Source organism: Lutra lutra, chromosome 1, assembly GCF_902655055.1.
Source record: "Lutra lutra chromosome 1, mLutLut1.2, whole genome shotgun sequence".
Taxonomy (NCBI): domain Eukaryota; kingdom Metazoa; phylum Chordata; class Mammalia; order Carnivora; family Mustelidae; genus Lutra; species Lutra lutra.
In genome coordinates, this window is record NC_062278.1 from 143,350,927 (window position 1) to 143,369,695 (window position 18,769).

Below are 18,769 nucleotides of genomic sequence, written 5' to 3' on the forward strand. Positions count from 1 at the left end.
TTTCCTCCCTAAATGTTTAGTAACATTTTCTGGGATTTATATAGGTATTAGGAGACTGGAGTTGGTTGTTTTTTTTTTTTTTTTTTTTTTTTTTTCATTTTATTTTGTTTTTTTTGTGTGTGTGTTGTTTTGTATGTGCATTATTGGGAGTCGTTTAATTATAGATTCATTTTAATGGTTATCAGATTAATCAGGCTTTTTTTTTAAATTTTTTTTTAGATTTTATTTATTTATTTGACAGGCAGAGATCGCAAGCAGGCAGAGAGGTAGGCAGAGAGAGAGGAGGAAGCAGGCTCCCCGCTGAGCAGAGAGCCTGATGTGGGGCTCGATCCCAGGACCCTGAGATCATGACCTGAGCCGAAGACAGAGGCTTTAACCCACTGAGCCACCCAGGCGCCCCTTAATCAGGCTTTTTATTTCATTTTTTAGTTTTTGATAAAATGTAATTTCTGAGGGTTTTTTCTATTTTATCTAAGTTTTTCAATTTATTAGCATAAAAGTTGCTATAAATATCATCTTTTTGATGGTTGAAGGATCTGTAACTACTTTTCATTGCTATTATTGGCTATTTGTTTTTACTCCTGTTCTTGATTAGTTTCATCCCAAATATAGAAATTTTGTTAATCTTTTCAGAGAGAAAAATTTGGCTTCATTGATTCCCTTTATTCTGTGTTTATTCTCTGTTACTTTTTGTTCTTATATTTATCATTTTTTTTAAAGGTTTTATTTATTTATTCGACAGACAGAGATCACAAGTAGGCAGAGGCAGGCAGAGAGAGAGGAGAAAGCAGGCTCTCTGAGGAACAGAGAGCCTGATACGGGGCTCGATTCCAGGACCCTGGGATCATGACCTGAGCCAAAGGCAGAGGATTTAACCCGCTGAGCCACCCTCTTTTCCCTCCTTTCTTACACTTTAATATGCTATCCTTTCTCACACTCCTTGAAGTAGGTAAAGGGGTGTGCTCAGCTCCTGAACATCAGCCTTTTTATTTCTTTTCCTCTAGATATCACTTTAGAATAGTGGTTCTCAACCTGAGTCAATCCTGCCCTCCCCTAGGGACCTTTGGTAATATCCATAGATATTTCTGATTTTTCACAATTGCGGGGGGGTGCTACTGAGTTTTAGTGGGGAGAAGCCAGGAATACTGCTAAACATCTTGCAATGCACAGGACAGCCCCCAACAGCAAGGAATCATCCAGCCCTAAATGTCACTTGTACTGAGGTTGAGAAAAACTGTTTCAAAGCATTCTGCAAGTTTTGAAATGTAACATTTTGTTATAATTCAGTTAAAAATACTTTCTAATTTCCATTTTGATTACTTCTTTAACCATGTATGATTTATAAATTTTAAGCTTTAATTTATAACCATATGGGAAATTCCTCCTTCTTTTTTTCTGACTGACTGAAGCTTTTAATTTCTTGCTTTAATGAATTGCGATCAAAAAACATACTCTGTATGTTTTCAGCCCTTTGAAATTTCTTAAGACATGCTCCATGGCCCAGTAAATGATTAATTTTGTAAATGTTCAGTCTGTCTTTGAAAAGAAAATGCTTCTGCAGTTGTTAGGTGAAATGCTGTTTATATATTAGATTAGTTTTTAAGATTAAATTATTGATATTTGGGGTGTATATTTGAAAAGTTATCAGAAAAATGGTTTTAGGAGCACCTAGGAGGCTTAGTCCATTAAGTGTCTGACTTGACTTTGGCTCAGGTCATGATCTCAGGGTTGTGAGACGGACCTGTGTGGGCTCCATGCTCATCACAGAGTCTGCTTAAGACTCTCTCTGCCCCTCCACCCTCCTCTGCTTTCTCTCTATCTCTCTAAAATAAATAAATATTTAAAAAACTTATTTTAGGATCTTGTATTAGGATTGTACTTATTTACATTCTCATTGTATTTCCCTCAGATTTTGCTTTATATATTTTGAAGTTGAGTTTAGGTACATAAAAATATAGAATTGTTACTCCTTTCTGGTAAATAATCATTATGAAGAGAACATGAAAAAATCTCTTAATCCTGAATAATGGGTTGTTTTTTATTTTTTTGGGATTTCTTTTGATTTAAGTTTACTTTGTCTCACATTAATGAAACTATATGATCTTTCTTTTGTTAAGTATTCTATCTCTTGCTACTGTTTTACTTTTAACCCTTGTGAATCCTTATGTGTTTTAAGTATCCCTTGCAAATAATGTATATATAAATCAGTGTGACAAGCTTTGCCTATATTCCATTTATAGTTAAAGTAACTAGTGAAATATTTGGGTTTACATCTACTGTTTTACTATCTGCTTTCTACGGTCACACTAGATATCTATATTCTGTGTTCTCTGTCCTGTTCTAATTTCTTTTATTTTGCCTTTCCTCCTATTTTTGGATTGGTAATTTAATTTTTTAAATTTAAATTCAATTATCCAACATTCATTTCAGATGTAGAGTTCAGTAATTCATCAGCTGTGTATAACACCAAGTGCTCATCACATCATGTGCCCTCCTTAATGCCAGTCACCCAATTAACCTGTGCCCCACTCCCCTCCCCTCCAACAATCCTCAGTTTGTTTCCCATGTTAAAGAGTCTCTCATGGTTTGTCTCCCTCTCTGATGATTTTCCATTCAGTTTTCCCTCCCTTCTCCTATGATCCTCTGTACTGTTTCTTACATTCCACATATGAGTGAAACCATATCATAATTGTCTTTCTGTGATTGACTTATTTTGCTCAGCATTATAATCTCCAGTTCCATCCATGTAGAAATAAATGGTAAGTATTCATTCTTTCTGATGGCTGAGTAATATTTCATTGTATATATATATATATATATATATACATATATATATATATACACACACACCACGTCTTTATCCATTCATTTATCAGTGGATATCTCATCTCTTTCTACAGTTGGCTATGGTGGACGGTGGATGTTGCTGCTGTAAACATTGGGGTGCAGGTGCCCCTTCAGATCATTACATTTATATCTTTGGGGTCAATACTTAGTAGTGCAATTCCTGGATTGTAGGGTAGCTCTTTTTAGATTTTTAAAATTTTTTTCTCTTTTGCTGGTTTGGAAGTTAAATACTTTTCTTTAGTCATTAGTTTAGTCATTAGTTTAAAAAAAAAATGCAACCTGTATCCTTTACTAACTGGCACTTAATGTTAATCTGCTCTTTAGTTCAGACAGTAGAAGAACCAACTTTTTGCTTTAATTTCATTTTTCTCTCTCCTGACTCTATGTTATTACTTTTGTGTATTTTAATTATTTCTACATTTTATATTACACAGTCATTTTTTACTGTTTATATTATCACATTTTACTTTTACTGATATATTCATTATTTTGGTTCTCCTTTCTTCCCCATATCTCCTATCTTCAGTCCACAATCACTTTTCCTTTTTTAATTTTAATTTTAATTTTTATTATTTTTAATTTCAATTTTAAAATTCAAAATATTTCACTTTATATATTGAAGGACATTTTTGCTGGGTTTAAAATTCCTGACTAACAGATTTGGTGAGGGAGCACAGACTGAATATATTATTCTACTGTTTTCTGGTTTCATTGTTGCTGTCACTAACCACTAATCACTAACCACTCTCTGGAGGTAAATTGTCTTTTGTCTCAGCCTGATTTTTATGATTTTTTTTATCTTTGAACTTTCTGGAGTTTTGGTAGGTGTAGATAAGTATGGATTTTGTCTTTCAATTTGTCTTGTTATCTCTTGGTATTTTCTGTCTTTTTTTTTTTTTTTTTTAGAGATTTCGTTTATTTATTTGTCAGAGAGAGGGGGGGAAAGAGAGAAAGGGAGTGTACAAGCAAGGGAAAAAACAGGCAGCAGGCAGAGAGAGAAGCAGGCTCCCTGATGAGCAAGCAGCCCAATGTGGGACTCGATCCCAGGCCCCTGAGATCATGACCTGAGCTGAAGGCAGACACCTAACCGACTGAGCCACCCAGACATCTATCTGTTGGTTTTCTTGAATTAGTATATTGGTGTATTTTAATGGTTTAGGAAGTTCTTAGCTGTTATCTTTTCAAGTATTGTTTCTGCCTGATTCTTTCTTTCTTTTCCCTCTGGAACTCTAAATACGTGCCTTTTTGTGGCAATCTCTATGTTGCTCACCTTCTCTATATTTCTCATCCTTTTGTGTCCTTGTACTTCATTCAGAATCATTACTTTTGGCCTATCTTCTATTTTACTAATTTTATTCTTGGCTTTATCTAATCTTCTGTTGAGCCCATTCATTGAGTTCCTAAATATTTTTCAGTTCTAGAATTTTTATTTGTTTATTTTTCAAAATTCACATAACATTTTATATATTATCAGTTCTTTGGCAAAGCTTTTAACAACTTGACTTTTACCTTTTAAACTTATTAAGCATGGTTGGTTTAAAGTCTGGATCTGATAATGTCAATGTCTGAAATCTTTGTTTCTGTGTTGTCTTTCTAAAAATTTATTTATTTATTAGAGAAAGCATGGAGATGGGGGAGAAGGACAGACAGAGGGAGAGAAAATCTTAAGCAGACTCTGCACTGAGCACAGAGCCTGACTCAGGGCTTGATCTCACAACCCTGAGATCACACTCATAACCTGAGCTGAAACCAAGAGACAGATGCTTAACTGACTGCACTACCCAGGTTCCCCTCTTTTGTTTCTGATTCATTTATCTCTTAATTTGTGCGTATATCTGTAATTTTGAGCTGGATATTGTACTTTATCTATGGAAGTGATTTAAGGCTGAAGAAGATGGTGTTTTCCACTGAGAGGATTTTTATAGCTTTTGTCAGACCCCTATAGGCACTAGCAATCTGAGATAATCTTAATCCAGTCTCAGGACTTGATATTTTCTGAGCCAAACAAATGATTGAAAGTCAGACTGCTGTCCTTGAGAGCAGCTCTCAGGTGGTGTACTTCTAGCTCCCCCTTACTTTAGTGCAATCATGGAAGATTTGTCAGAGCCCCCACTTGGTGAGCCCTAAACTTCACATTTCATTTAACTAGCAGTCTTCAGGACAAAAGTGATTCCAAATAGTAGGCTCATGTCCATACATTTCCAGTTTCTCCTGAATCTTGACCTGGTAATTTTTTATAATTTCCTTTAGAAATTTTATTTATTTATTTATTTGTGGAATTCTGTGCTTCTAAAACAATTTTTTTTTTTAAGAGGAGGGAAGGAACAGAGGGAGAAGGAGAAAAAGAATCTTAAACAGCCTCAATGTCCAGCATGGAGCCCCACACAGGGCTTGATCTCACAACCCTGAGATTATGACCTGAGCTGAGATTAAGAGTTGGATGCTTAATTGACTAAGCCACACAGGTGCCCCTTAAAATAATTTAAAAAGTAATTTTCTAGCAACTGAATATTCTGCAGTAGAGGAATTAGTCTAAATAACCTAGTACATGCTTATTGGGACCTCAGATCTTTCTTCTTGTTTTTTATTATTTTCTCCCTGCCTTGAGTTTTTTCTACTTTTCATTTTAACTTCTTAAGTCAATTATTGGCTTATTAATGGTTTGGATGTTTACTCTACATCACTAATCATATATGATAATAAATTTCCATCTACCACTTTATGTTACACAAGTTTTATTACACAAATCTACAATATCTTCATCATTATTGTGTTCTTTTTTTAAAAAAAATTTTTCATTTATTTATTTGATAGAGAGAGATCACAAGTAGGCAGAGAGGCAGGCAGAGAGAGAGGGAAGAAGCAGGCTCCCTGCTGAGCAGAGAGCCCGATGCGGGGCTCGATCCCAGGACCCTGAGATCATGACCTGAGCCAAAGGCAGAGGCTTTAACCCACTGAGCCACCCAGGCGCCCCCATTTTTGTGTTCTAAATATATTTTAATTTTCATTCACACTTCTATCGTTTTCCTAGCTCACTTGTTTAGAAATGCATGTCCTTGTGGTGCCTGGGTGGCTCAGTCAGTTAAGTGTCTGCCTTTGGCCCAGGTCATGATCTCAGGGTCCTGAGATTGAGCCCTGCATCAGGCTCCCTGCTCAGAGGGGTCTGCTTCTCCCTCTCCCTCTACCTCTCTCTCTTGCTCATGCTCTCTCTCACATAAATAAATAAAATCTATTTTTTAAAAGTTTGTCTTTAATTTTTAGACAAATAGATTTTTTTCCAATTACATTTTTTGTTTTTTATTTTTAATTTGACTGCACTGTGAACATGGTAGGTTTGATGCCAGTATTCTGTGTTGAAACTTTCTGTATGACTCAGGTTTTGGTCAATTTTTGTATAGGTTTTGTGTATCGGTAAATATGTATTCCCCAGTTGTTGAGTTCCATAATGCACACAAAAACCTTTCTCTTTACGTTATACAATATTTTCAATATTTTTTGATAGGCTGTTTCAAAGATATTCTCAGTGACTTTTTGCTTTTTGAGAGTTATGCTAAACAGTCCTTATATGATGGTACGTTCTCCAGTTTATACTAATTTTTCAATTAAAAACTATTTTGAGTATTAAATGAATATAACTTTAGAACATATTTCAATCTTTCAAAAGCCTTGAGGTTATATCATGTGTCTTGAATTTTTTTTTTTTTTTTTTTTTTGGCTACTTGCCATTATTTGCCTTATACGTTTTCTGTCCTTGAAATTTTCTGTGGCTCTATATATTACATAGATGTCCCAAAAACAAATAACTGGGTTTGGTATTTTAATCCAGTCTAATGATTGTTATAATTTAACTGAGTATTTAATTAATATACATTGATTGTGAATACTCCTCTGTTTGCATCTACTTCTGCCATCTTATTTTGTGCTATGTGTTTTCCTTAATTTAGTTTTCTACGTTTTTTCATTTTTGAATGTTTTTCTTTTTTTAAATTCCATTTTCTCCTTCATCATTTTGAAGATTATACTCTATATATCCATTTTCACTATTTACCCTATATCTTAAGGTATAACCTTAAGTCTACTGTTAATATTTGTGCTTCTTTCTGAAACTATGCAAGGAGGAAACTTAGGACATTTTAGATAACACCCTGCTAATTTAAGTGCTATTGTGTTTGCAGTATTTCAATTTTATTTTGCTTTTTATTCACTCTACAAATAATTTGTCATTATTATCATTATTAATTCATACATCAATACTTGTTTAAATTTGCCCACATTCTTACTGATGTTTGTCTACTGTTCCTTCTGGCATTTTAGAATGATTGCAGTAATTTCCTTATGCTTAAACTGAATGATTTAGACGTCTGACTTTAGTGAGTTTCTATTGTTGTAAGTGATAAACTGTTTTTATTTTGTCTAAAAGTGTTTTTATTTCATCATAATTTTTGAAAAGTAATTTTGCTGAATATTTAATTCTTGATTGGTAGTCATTTTTTCTCAGGATTCTGAAGATATCACTTTACTTTTTTTCGGTTTCTATTGTTGTTGTGAACTTAACCATCAGTCTATTCATTGTTCATTTTTTAGGTAAAATGTCTTTTTTTCTGGCTACCTTTAAACTCTTTTTCTGCATTTTGACAATGCTATCTGTATATACATATGCCTTTTTATATTTTTCCTTTTTGGAATTCATTGGACTTCCTAAATAAAAGATTTTTGTCTATTAACACATCTAGAATTTCTCAGTCAATTATCCCTTCAATACTGCCACTTCAACATTCTTTCTAAAATCTCCTTCTGAAATATTTAATTGACATATAGTGCCCTTTTCAAATCAGCCTCTGTGCCTCTCCTATTTTCCTTCTCTTAGTCCTTTTGTGCTACATTTTTGAAATTTATTTAAGTCTCTTTTTGGATTCACTAATAAATTCTTCATGTTTACTGTATTTGTTTTTTAACCTACTATAAAGTTTTAAAATTGTTCTCATTTTTTAAAAGTTCCATTTGCTTCATTTTCAAACATGCTTAAAAAGAAAAGTCCATTCTTTACTCAAGTTTCCCTGCCTATCTTTGATGCTTTTAAATGTATTGAATAAATTTAATTTATATTCTATACTCCATAATTCCAAAATTAAGTATTTTGCTAGTTTCATCCTGATGGCTGCAGATTTCTCCAGGCACTCACTCACAATAGAGTGGAAATATTCTGAGGTGAGAATAAAAAATTAATCCCTCCAGAGGGGATTTCAATGTGCTTTTATCCAGTTGCCTGAGGGCCCTAGCAGTTGGAGAATACTTTAAATTAAATTTGTTCTTGAGGCTTTTTGTACTACACGTGTAGTAGGAACTCCAGCTTTTAACTGATAAGAGAATTAAAATAGAGGATTTTCCAGGAAAATAATAAAGTTTAGCAATAGGCCTCTGTGGGACTCCTTACTCTCAAGGGACTCTTCCATGACCTAGAGGAGGCCTAGCAGTGTGCTTATGTGGACATATGTTTTATTAGTATTGTCAAAGGGTATTTAAAACCATAGTTGCTTTTAAGGCGCCTAGGTGGTTCAGTTGGTTAAGCAACTGCCTTTGGCCCAGGTCATGATGCTAGAGTCCCAGGATCAAGTCCTGCACCTTCTCATGGTCTTTCTCTCTCTCTCACTCTCAAATATATAAATAAATAAATAAATAAAGTATAAACAAAATAAAACCATAGTTGCTTCGAACCACTGTCTACTTACACTGCAATGTTTTGTCCTCTGTCATACTTCCCTTTGTATTGGGTGCTGTTGGAGTAGCCTCCCGGTTTTTTGGTGTTCTGAATAAAATCTGAATTGTGAATGTAAAATTTTAATGCAATTTGGAAGGACTTTTTTTTTTAAGATTTGATTTATTTATTTGACAGAAAGAGACACAGCGAGAGAGGGGACACAAGCAGGGAGAATGTGAAAGGGAGAAGCAGGCAGAGGGAGCCTGGAGCAGATGGAGCTGGGAGCCTGATATGGACTCAATCCCAGGACCCTGGGATCATGACCTGAGCCGAAGCCAGATACTTAACGATTAAGCCACCAGGCACCCCTGAAAGGACATTTTAGAATGCTTTAATAATTTAAGTCATTAATTGTAGGTTTCTACTTAGATATGTTTTGTCATCTTCAAATTTATTTCTTGGACAACTGAGATATAATTCAGATTAAAAAATGGAATTTGAAACAAAAACAATAAAGATGATCAATGAAGTTAGGAGAAATTATCCTGACATTAAGAAATAAATTGTAACAATTTTTTAAAAATCTTACACCAAAAATAATATTTCAGGAAGAGGAAGAGATAACTCAAATAGAAATAGCAAATAGACTCTTGAATTGTTTCATAATCTAAATGATAAAAGGTTATGAGATACACAAACACATTAGCAAATGATTTGCATTCCGTGATGTTTTGACAGGAGATATTAATATTGAAGATGAAAGCATGAAACTCATAATACATCAGTATGACAACATAGATGACAAAGTACTAATTGAATATCATCAATTCAAGTATTTAAGATATATCAGTGCGTAACAAAATATAAAATGCTCTGAAATCTTCCACCTCACAAATGAAGACACAATAGAGGCTTTGCCATAGTTCACAATAATCTTTAAAAATTGTGTTACCAATAAGAAATTGTGAAGCAGAAACTTTCAAAGTATTGATTTAAAAACATTGTTTTTGGTCAAAAGTGCTAGAAAAGACTAACTTATCTTTTTATCTTCCCAGTTGAATTGACATGACCAAAGTTCTGTCATAGAAAGAGCTGATCAAGGAATTGGCAGCCAAAAAATGTAGGCAAACACTATTAAAGTGGTGTGTTATGCTATTATTTAATAGACTATTTTATGTTCTCCTTCTGGATTTTCTGATCATTGTGATATTGGTCAGTTTTTCTAATATTTATATTTTGTTGTGATTTCTGTTCTTATTCTAAGTATTATAAATACTTAACCTTTTCTCCTCCTCCTCCTTTGTCTTTGTCTCCGTCTCCGTCTCCATCTTGTCTCCTTCTCCTTCTCCTTCTTCCTTTTTGAGAGGGAGAGGTGGGTAGGGGCAGAGGAAGAAGGAGAAAAAGAATCTTAAGTAGGCTCCACATCTAGCATGGAGCCCATCATAAGACTGAATCACACATCCCTGAGATCATGACCTGAACCAAAATCAGGAGTTAGCTGCTTAACCAACAAAGCCACTCAGATGCTCCAAGCCTTATATTCTTAATCCTGTATTATTTTTTTAAAGAGCCCTCCTTCCATAAATTGCTGAAACTTTAGACTGCTGAAATTCTGGGTCCAGAACTGGTTTCTTAGGAATCCTCGGGGAAGAATTATTTTTCTGTGTACACAGGGCCAAGATGAGATAGGCAAAGATCCTCGCCCCTCTCTGTGCTGTAGATTTATTCTCACTGAGATGCACCTTTTGGTGTCTTGGCTTATGCCTCCATCTCCTATCTCATCATCAAAAACCAGAGCAGCAAGGTCACTAGGATACTGCAAACCTCAAAATTAACCTGGTTGTTTACTTATACCCCAGATTTCCCAATTTCTTTCTTCCTTTATTTGTGTGTGTGTTCTTATTTTTCTTATCAGTTCCACAACACATTTAAAAAGAATTTTAACACATTTTTTCCCAGAATTCTTGTTCTCTTTAATAAAAGGAAATTTTAGGTATTGAATTCAGTAGGCTTTCTGAAATGAATGCTTACAAATTTAATGTTCAAAATTATATAAGATATGTACCTGATTTTACCTGAATTAGCAGAAATTTTTTTTATATATCACATTCTCTTTTTCTATCAGGTTATTATAGTTACAACGTGCACCACATTTTCCTTCCTTCTGAGATAATACTTAATATCATTTATCATTTTGTTTCTATCTCTTACATAATAGTGACCATCAACCATTGTAATATGCCAAAATTATGGCTTTCTATCAATTCTCAGCAGCTGGCAACCAGCTAGAGTTAAATGTTTCAGGCCCTTGATCTAATTTAAGATATGATTCACTAAAAATACTAAAGATGACAAATAATAATGTCATTCATTTTCACACTGAGAAAGCCTTGAACAAGCTGATTCATTCTCACCAGCCATTCTGGAAGGAGACCAAGGCCAGGGAATCGCTGTCCCTCAAGCCCCCAGCCTCCACCCGGGGCTGTGACAGAGGTTGCTGCAGTGGTTGGAGCATTTAGGATTGCACACACACACACACACACACACACACACACACATACACACACACACACGGAAGCACAAACAGAATGTGAAGGTTGATGACAAGAGTGACTGGGATCCAAGGAAGGGTTAATATTCCCCCTCCTTCCCTCTTAAAGATGGGCTGCAGAAGGAATAGAATCTTTTTACTGTTTTATATGTTGGGGCAGGTACTTATAACTTATATTGTGGTTAGCATCCAAATTAAAGAATAAAACATTATCCCATAAGGGGCTACTTCAGTGGTCAGAGAAATACTGTTTCTACTTCCTCGTTTTATTTTTCTCACTTCTGTGTCATTCAAGACACCAACTTGGCTTTTATTTCCTGCCCAACACAAAAGATCCCAGACACCTGCCTGTCAGTTTGCATCCACCCTTTTGCCTTACTGGCCTTTTTGCTTACAAATTGTAAAGAATAAGTGTACCAGACTGGAAATTCATTTCTGGAATCTATGTAAAGTTTCTTTATCCTCAGAGGAGGCATTTCTACTCTTTTAACTCCAGGCTGAAACTCACCGTAGGTCTGGCAATGGACTGAATCCTGGGAGAACACAGTAGAAAAATTTGCTGCTGGAGTTAACACTGAAATCACCCCAGCTACTTTTGGGATGCATGCATTTTTTATTAAGTCTCCTTCCACAAGTCATAGCCCAGATGTGCCCCAAAGCCATGCCTACAAAGCCTGCCGAAAGGGAAGTCTTTTATTCATGGCCACTGCTAGCCAATCACAGCATTACCACCTTTTCAAAAGGACTCATTGGTTCTACTAACTGTGAACATTTATTTTGTATTCTAGCATCTGTGGGTGTAGCGATGATAGGGAGTCCTTCCTGCCCTGCAAGTTTCTGGTGTTGTTCTAATAGAAAGAAAAAGGAACCAACACTTATTGAGGGCGTGCCATGTTCTTGCACTTTGTTCATGAGCGAACAAGATATTATTTAAACTTTATGGTAACTCTGTAAATAAAATTTAGAATTCAAATCTAGTTTTGTCTGATTGCAAGGTTGATATTCTTGGCACTACATCCTGGTTCACTGGTGATTTTCATACTTTGATTGCCAGATTCTAAATTTTGGCTACAAAGACATTTTTTTTCCTTTTGTCATCTTTTCTTTTGAGCCATTCAGAAGCTTGAAAATGCATATGTATGGTATAATTTGTAAATGAAGATCAGGAACATACATGTATATATGAATACATATGCCTCAGAACATATGGTAATCGTGGAGTCAAGTGAAATTATTCACATTTGGTTATTTATTTATAATTGCTACAGCAAAAGATATAAGTAGTAGAATTATTTTATTGTTCGACACATAAATTGGGGCACCTGGGTGGCTCAGTCAGTTAAGCATCTGACTTTGGCTCACGTCATACTCTCTGGGTCCTGGGAGATCAAGCCTCGCATGGGGCTCCCTGTATTTGTGTGTGTGTATGTGTGTGTGTGTGTGTGTGTATACATATATATATATATATATATACATATATATATATAAATTAATGATGTCATGTAAAGCTCTTTCTGTTTTTATTAAGTTTTTATTTCAATTCCATTTCAGTTAACATACCGTGTTATATTAGTTTCAGGTATACAATATAGTGATTCAACAATTCCATACATGACCTGGTGCTCAGCATGACAAGTACCTTTCTTAATTCCTATCAACTATTTTACCCATCTCCCCTCTCTGGTGACCATCAGTTTGTTCTCTATAGTTAAGAGTGTTTCTTGGTTTGTCTCTCTCTCTCTTATTTTTCCCTTTGCTCATTTGTTTAGTTTCTTAAATTCCACATATGAGTAAAATCATATAGTTTTTGTTTTTCTCTGACTGAATTATTTAACTTAGCATAATACTCTCTAGTTCCATCCATGTCATTACAAATGGCAAGATTTCATTCTTTTTTATGAATGAGTAATATATGTAATATTAATTATATATATATATATATATATATATACACACACATATGCATGCCATTTTTCTTTATCCATTCATATATTGATGGACATTTGGCTGCTTTTATAATTTAGCTATTATAAATAATGCTACTATAAGCACAGGGGTACATGTCTGCCTTTGAATTAGTGCTTTTGAATTTTGGGGGATAAATACCCAGTAGTGAGATTACTGGATCTTAGGGTTGTTCTCTTTTTAATTTTTTGAGGAACTTCCATATACTCCACAGTGCCTGTACCAGTTTGCACTCCCACCAACAGTGCACAAGTGTTCTTTTTTCTTCATGTCCTTGTCAACACTTGTTTCTTGTGGTTTTTTTTGTTGTTTTTTGTTTTTTTTAAAGATTTTATTTTTATTTATTTGACAGAGAGATCACAAGCAGGCAGAGAGGCAGGCAGAGAGAGAGGAGGAAGCAGGCTCCCCGCTGAGCAGAGAGCCCGATGTGGGGTTCGATCCCAGGACTCTGAGATCATGACCTGAGCCGAAGGCAGTGGCCTAACCCACTGCGCCACCCAGGCGCCCCTGTTTCTTGTGTTTTTGATTTTAGTCATTCTGACATATGTGAGGTGATCTCTCATTGTGGTTTTGATTTGCATTTCCCCGATGATGAATAATGTTGGGGATCTTTTCATGTGTCTGTTGGCCATCTGGATGTCTTCTTTGAAGAAATGTCTGTTCATGTCTTCTGCCCATTTTTTTATTTGGATTATTTGTTTTTTGGGTGTTGAGTTGTATCAGTTCCTTATATATTTTGGATACTAACCCTTTGTCATATGCATCATTTGTAAATATCTCTTCCCATTCCATAGGTTGCCTCTTACTTTTGTTGATTGTTTCCTTTGTTATGCAGAAGCTTTTTATTTTGATACAGTCGTGGTAGTTTATTTTTATTCCCCTCACCTCAGGAGATCTAGAAAAATGTTGCTACAGCCAGTGTCAAAGAAATTACTACCTGTGCTCTCTTCTAGGATTCTTCTGGTTTCAGGTCTCATATTTAAGTTTTTAATCCATTTTGAATTTATTTTTGTGTGTGGTATAAGAAAGTACTCCAGTTTCATTCATTTGCATGTAGCTGTCTAGTTTTCCCAACAGTATTTGTTGAAGGTACTGTCTTTTTCTCATATTCTTGCCTCTTCTGTCAAAGAATAATTACTGATATAATTGTAGGTTTATCTCTGGGTTTTCTATTCTGTTTCATTGATCTATGTGTCACTTTTGTGCCAGTACTATGTTACCACATTTACTATAGTTTTGTAATATAACTTAAAGTCTGGAATTGTGTTACCTCCAGTTCTGTCTTCCTTTTTTAAGACTGCTTTGACTCTTTGAGGTCTTTTGTGGCTCCATACAAATTTTAGGATGGTTTGTTCTAGCTCTGTGAAAATGCTGTTGGTACTTTTTATAGAGATTGCATTAAATGTGTAGATTTCTTTGGATAGTATAAACATTTTACCAATATTTCTTTTTCCAAACCATGAGCATGGACTGTCTTTCAATTTCTTTGTGGCATCTTCAATTTCTTTCATCATTGTTTTATAGTTTTCAGAGTACAGATCTTTTACCTCTTTGGTTAAGTTTATTCCTAGGTACTTCATTATTTTTGGTACAATTGTAAATGGGATTTTTTAAATTTCTCTTTCTACTGCTTCATTACTAGTATATAGGAATGCAACAGATTTCTGTACATTGATTTTGTATCCTGAGACATTACTGAATTCATTTACTGGTTCTAGTAGGTTTGTTTGTTTGTTTGTTTGTTTTTGGTGGAGTATTTGGGCTTTCTATACATAGTATCATGTCATCTGCAAATAGTGAAAGTTTTACTTGTTCCTTACCAATCTGGAGGTGGTTTTTATCCTTTCTCCTATTGTGTGATGTATCATGTTGATTGATTTGCAAATATTGAAACTATGTTAACTTTTCTGGTTATGTGGCTGTTTATTTGGGGGAACTATTTGGATCTGTGTGATTATGGAATTAGTGAAGTTGTCAGCTATAGTGGGCTTATTGTACTTAGTTCACTTGAAATGTCATAAGGGAGACAAGTTTTATGCTTAAAACATCTGCAAGATGATTAAAATGAAGATTAAAATTAACTCCTAGACCACTAGATGAAGGCTGTATATGTTTTGTATTATTTGATGGTTGTTAGCAGCTGTCTGGAATAAGGAGATTTTTAAATTTATTTTATTTTATGTTTTCAGAAGGAATTTAAAGCCCTCTCTTGCTCAGAGTGAGAAAGTATACTGCAGGATTAGTCAAATATTTGTTCTCACTGGCCTTGGAAAAATTACCAGCTTAAAAAAAAAACAACTATAAATATTTCCTTTAGAACTTAACTATTTAGAATTATCAGGTCCATCCATATCTTTAAATTTCAAATGCTATTATAGAAGAAAAATATCACTTACTTGTGGAGTGTAAAGAATAACACAGAGGACACTGGGAAAAGGAGAGGAGAAGTGAGTTGGGGGAAACCTGAGGGGGAGACAAACCATGAGAGACTGTAAACACTGAGAAACAAACTGAGGGTTTTGGAGGGGAAAGGGGTGGGGGGTTGGGTGAGCATGGTGATAGATATTAAGAAGGGCACGTATTGCATGGAGCACTGAGTGTGGTGTATGAACAATCTTAGAACACTGAAAAAATTAAATAAAAAAAATCTGAAGTAAAAATGACATTCCTAAATCTGGAGAAAGAGTGGGATAATAATATTGTTGATAAAATGTACATTTACTGTTGAAAAGCCAAATTTTTATATTCATTAATGAGAATCCTGGAACAAAAGAACAGTTAAAACAAGTAAGTGTCTTTTTGTCAGACTTTGATTAAAAAAAAAAAATCACCGGTATTACAAACCATTTGATACTCATATAAAAACCTTAAAATTCTTTTAAATTTTATTTATTTGAGAGAGAGAGAGAGAGCACTAGAGAGAGAGAGCATGAGTAGGGGCAAAGGGAGAGGAAGAAGCAGGCTCCTTGCTGAGCAGGGAGCCCAACGTGGAACTCAATCCTAGGACTCCAGGATCATGACCTGAGTCAAAGGCAGACAGTTAACCAACTGAACCACCCAGGTGCCCCATAAATGATTTAAAATTTAAATGGTACGGTCATAAATTAATTACTGGGTTATTATTATTATTATTTTTACCAATATACCTTCTCCATGAGCCCTCTTTGCATACCAATTATGAATGTACTCAATTGCTCAGAACAAAAAAACTGAATTTTTTGATGGCTTGAATAAGTAAAAGTTTATTTTATTCATTCAGTGGGAAACGGGTAAGTTATGGTTGCCAAAGTTGGTTCTGCCATTCAACAGTGCACTCAAGGACCCTGCTCTTCCCAGCATTGTGCTCTGTCATTAGAATGTGTTGGCTTTTACTCTCATGATAGTCCCCAAATGGCTGTGACAAACCAAGATATCATGTCCACATTCCAAGGAATGATTAAAAGGGCAACTTCTCCTGAGAAGGCTTAGCCTTTTTATTTTGGGTAAGATTCCTCTTCCCAGCAAACTTTTTCTTTATCTCTTTAGCCAGAACTGGGTCACTTGTCCATTCTGGACCCATTATTGGCAGAGGAATTATCATAGACAGTTTTATCTGCTGAAGCTAAAGAGGCTTCCATTTCCCAGCCATCAAGAACTCTCCACCCACTCCCTCAACATAAAAGTGGCACAGTGGCTGTGAGCAATAATCATCATCCACAAAGGGCAAAAATATTTTAAGGCATTCAGAATAATAACTTTTGAGTCAGAGCATAATTCTCCTGTTGAAATTGCTTGAGATAAATATTTGCCAAGTTCTTGAAGTTTGAATATAAATGTACATGTTTCTTACAAACAAAAAAAAAATAAGTAAGGGTACAACATCTTATCAAGCTATTGTTAAAAAAGATAAATCACACCATTAGCCTGTATCATCCAAGAAATCCTGAACTAAGTCTAAATAAGGCTAAGCTAAAGCAAAATTGGTCAGTTTCCACATTAAAAAATCTTAAATAAACTCTTGGTTATTTTTGATAAGTTATATTTCTCTCATAGTACAAGACACTGTTTTAAAATTCAGACTATATTTCACTTTGGTGCATAACACAAAAGGATAGTTGGCAGTGCCATGTTTGTGGGAGAATGCGCCAGAATGTTCCTAATCACTTTCTTAGAATTTTGAAAACTCAGTGTTAAGTCTGAAACTGTGAAACATCTGAGATTTTACCCTAATTGCAAACTAACAAGTCAGCATGCCATGATTTTATGTACATATACTGCAGAAGACATCAGACTCTTGGTTGGTCAGAGGCAAAGACAATTTACCATTCTCATGTAGCCAGGGCAGCATCTTGTGTCACTTTCCCATGTCCTAGTTCCTGAGAGACAATGTGATAAGTGCCAGATGGATATCTGTGCATGCAGTGAGACTCCATAGGAGAGAAACCCCAAACTGGGAGACTTGAAACTTTTATGGGCTGTGGATACATCTACCTGTCTTCCCCTTACGAAAGAAAGAGGACTCATTACCTTGGAATTTAAGCAAATCTCTCATCGGTGGTGGGGGAGGGGGCAAGAAAAGTAATACATCTTTACTATCCTGGGATGTCTTCAAATCTCTCCAGAAGAATATATTATCTCTGGCTTCCAAGACTGTTTGCTGTACAAACATGGGCTTTGATTGGAAGGATATGTTTCGCTCAGGCCACAAAAGAATATAGGAAATCAGTGGAGAAGTGTCTAGTAACACTGAGTTGATATTCTGGAATCTTATTCTTAACAGAAGTCAGTAACTACCACAGACTAATGGGATTTAGTATTGTAACCAAATAATAAAAATACTAAACAGTTTTTTAGTCATACAAAATAAGAGATATTAAATTTCTATCAAAGATTTTCCTTAAATCAATGGGGAATTCCCTTCCACATCTCTGCCAGCCCATTTCACAGCCAACACCACTGAGGAGACCCTGAAGAAGGGAAGGGGAGGGGAGGAGAGAGCAAATTATGTAGTTCAGATTTATGGTACACAATGGATGTAAGATACTTAGTTACGAACTTTTTACCTTAATAGCACTTGAGAAGTTATACTACTTGTACTAGTTAGTTAGGCTATTATTATAAAATACCATAGATTGGCTGGCAACAATGTGTATTTCTTCAAAGTTCTAGAAGCTGGGAAGTCCAAGATCAAGGTCATGACAGATTTGCTGTTGGGTACAGATTCTCCTCTAGGTTTGCAGACAGCCACCTTCTTGCTGTATCACTATATTGAGGGGATAGAAGGTTAGAGTACACCTGCCCATGAACATGTTAGGCTCTTCTCTTCTTATAAGGGCACTAATCCCATCATAGCAGCCCTACCCTCATGACCTTACCAAACCTAATCACTTCCCCAAAGCCCCACCTCCACATACCATCATATTGGATTAAAGCTACAACTAACTTGGGGAGGACACATTCAGTCCATAGCACGTTCTTTGAACAGTGACTGCTTTTTTATTTTATTACTTATTTATTTAAGTTATTTTTCACCCAAAACCACACCAAATGGATATGATATATAAAATAATATTTCAACATTAGAGTTTCAGGAACAGAAAGGCTCACCAATTTTCTTGACTAAGCAATTTCAAGACAGAAACTGTCAAATGAAGCTAACCAAATTATCTATTATTTTTGGACCCCAAACATTTTGATTCATAGTAAATGCCAGGCAGGAAAGATGAAGG